The sequence below is a fragment of the Bison bison genome, unplaced genomic scaffold (assembly GCF_000754665.1).
Source record: "Bison bison bison isolate TAMUID 2011002044 unplaced genomic scaffold, Bison_UMD1.0 scf7180017845369, whole genome shotgun sequence".
Classification (NCBI taxonomy): domain Eukaryota; kingdom Metazoa; phylum Chordata; class Mammalia; order Artiodactyla; family Bovidae; genus Bison; species Bison bison.
Genome location: NW_011475942.1, coordinates 8,700 through 11,734, shown reverse-complemented (window position 1 = coordinate 11,734; position 3,035 = coordinate 8,700). Strand labels below are relative to the sequence as shown.

The 3,035-nt window shown below is 40.9% G+C and overlaps 1 pseudogene; it reads left to right on the top strand.

The window, feature by feature from the left end:
- Positions 1–1,662, top strand: part of LOC104984301 — a 5,755-nt pseudogene extending 4,093 nt beyond the window's left edge.
- The last annotated feature ends 1,373 nt before the right edge of the window (positions 1,663–3,035 follow it).

Genomic DNA, 3,035 nt, shown 5'->3' with positions numbered 1-3,035 from the left:
AAAAACTTAAGGATAGACATGTGCAGTGTGAGGTAGAGAAACAATCAGAGTGACTCCTCTAATGTGAGCCATGTAGATGTGTAATTGGAAGCTGCATGTAAATCAGTGAAGTTAGAATATGCTCTCACACTGTACAAAAATATCTCACAATGGTTTAAAGACTTAAACATAAGACATGATGCCATAAAACTCCTAGAAGAGAGCATGGGCAAAATGTTCTCTGACATAAATTGGACCTTTGTTTTCTTAGGTCAGTCTCCCAAGGTAATAGAAATAAAACCAAATATGAACAAAGGGGACCTGATCAAACTTACAAGCTTCTGCACAGCAAAAAAAAAAAAAAAAGACAACCTAAAGAATGGGAGAAAATATTTGCAAATGATGCAATAGACCAGGGCTTAATTTCAAATATACAGACCATACAATTCAACAACAACAACAACAAAACAAAACAAAACAATCAAAAAATGGTCAGAAAACCTTAATAGACATTTCTCCAAAGAAGACATGCAGATGGCCAGTAGACACATAAAAATATACTCAGCATCACTAATTCTTAGATAAATGCAAATCAAAGCTGCAGCCAGGTACCATCTCCTATCAGGCAGAATGGCTATCATCAAAAACAGAACAAATAGCAAATGTTGAGTAGAATCTGGAGTAAAGGGAACCCTCCTACACTGTTGGTGGGGATGTAAGTTGGGGTAGCCACTATGGAAAACAGTATGGGGGATCCTCAGAAAATTCATAAGACCACCATATGATCCAGCAGTCCCCCTCGTGGGCATATCCCCGGACAAAACTGTAATTCAGGAACATACATGCACCCTCATGTTCATAGCAGCAGTATTCCCAACAGCCAAGATATGGAAACAGCCTAAATTTCCTTTGATAGTTGAGTGATTAAAGAAAATGTGGTACATATATATGAATATTACTCAGCCATAACAAGAAAGAAATAATGCTGTTTGCAGCAACATGGATAGAACTAGAGATAATTATACTAAGCTGAGTAAGTCACAAAGAGAAAAATAAATACCATATTATATCACTTATATGTAGAATGTAAAATATGGAACAAATTAACCTGTTTACAAAACAGAAACAGGCTCATGGATACAGAGAATAAACTTGTGGTTGCCAAGGGGAATGGAGGGAGGGAGTCGGAGGGACTGGGTGTTTGGGGTTAACAGATGAAAACTGTTACATTTGGAATAAACAACAAGGTCCTACCTTAGCCCAGGGAACCATATCCAATCTCCTGGGATAAACCATAATGGAAAAGATGCTTAAAAATGTATGTATATGTATAACTGAGTCACTTTACAGCAGAAATTAGCACAACATTGTAATTAAACTCTACTTAAATAATAAAAATAGACGTTATATAACTGGCAACACTGTCACAGTCTTCTGTTGACTCTCAATTCAAGATGGTACACCCCATGGGTGTCCAGTCTACAGCTTTGCCTCCTTTTTTTCCATTAGGATGGATGAGAACTATAACCTCTTGCCTCATGGATCAATTTCCAATATGCCATCTTTCCAGACACTCAAGAGAACAGAAGGATGTTTTCTAGCCTTTTCCAGTTTTCAAACTGTTCACAAGGGCAGCAGCTGGCAATTTTCTCCAATGAGTGGGAGGTCTAAGAAGACACTAGGGTAAGAATTGGCTATCCCATGTGCTACAGCAAAATAATAAGATAGTTATGACTCATATGAATGTTGTGAGCAAGGGAGTCAAGAGTCCTTTTCCAAAGTCCAAATCAAGAAGTATTTTTCACCCTCTCCACAGCCCTCGTGGAAGTTACAAGCACTGCTCATAAACTCTGGAGTCCTCAGACTGTACTGTGTGGCATGAGGTTCCTCACAAAGTGAGGGGACAAGATGGGCTGAAGGTTGGCATGCTGTGCCTCAGGTTCCTCTTCTGTAAATTGGAAGCAATAGTAACATCTGTATCTTAGGGCGGATGCAACATGATTTAAATATGTAGGGAATGTCAATAGGTAAAGCCTTTAGTGAGGTGTTTGAGAGTAAGCACTCAATACACTGAGCTGTTATGACTACTTCTGTTGTTGATTTCAAATACTTATGTATGTTTTTATTTGGCCCTGCTGTGTCTTAGTAGTGGCATGTGGGATCTCCAGTCTTCCTGGCAGCATGCAGCATCTTCAGTTGCAGCATGCAAACGCTTAGTGGCAGGATCTACTTCCCATGGAACAGAAGGATCCAGATCACTCTGGGCATGAAGATAGAAAAGGCATCTTTCAGTCTGAGGCAGATGCCTGAGTTGTGGGGATATTTCGATGACTATCTCTTTCTCTAAGCAGTGGCATTGTTGCAACTGATCCAGGGCAGCAGGGAGGCCATGGCCCATCGCTCCCAGTCTCCCACCAAGATGTTTATAGGACCATGTGACAGACCACAGGAGACAGTTCTGATGTGGGTTAATGAACCAATGTGCATGTATTAGGCGGTTTCCTTCTTTCCCCCATCTGTGGTGCCCTTGGTGGTGGCGCTGTCTTTCTCTTGTCTGGTGGGTTGGCCTAGGGGAGTGGCCTTGTTCTTCCAAACCTCCTGCCCACGGCTCCATGGCACCTGGAGGCTTTCTTCATGTTCTTTGCACAGAAACTGTTCTCATCGTGGGCAAGTACATCCAACTACGGAAAAGTGTTGATTCTTCCTTTCCATACATTATCCAGGGTTCCTTCCTTAGGCCTCCCTACTGACAGTTCTCAAGTCCCTGACCACTCTTGAAGATTTGCCAGAATTTTCTGAGTGCTTGTCATGTATTTCACTCCACACATGGATCTAAGCACATATACATTTACATATGTATATGTGTAACTGAGTCACTTTACAGCAGAAATTAGCACAACATTGTAATTAAACTCTACTTAAATAATAAAAATATACGTTGTATAACTGGCAACACTGTCACAGTCTTCTGTTGACTCTCAATTCAAGATGGTACACCCCATGGGTGTCCAGTCTACAGCTTTTCTACCTTTCTTTCCCCCTGCCCCACTTTGTTT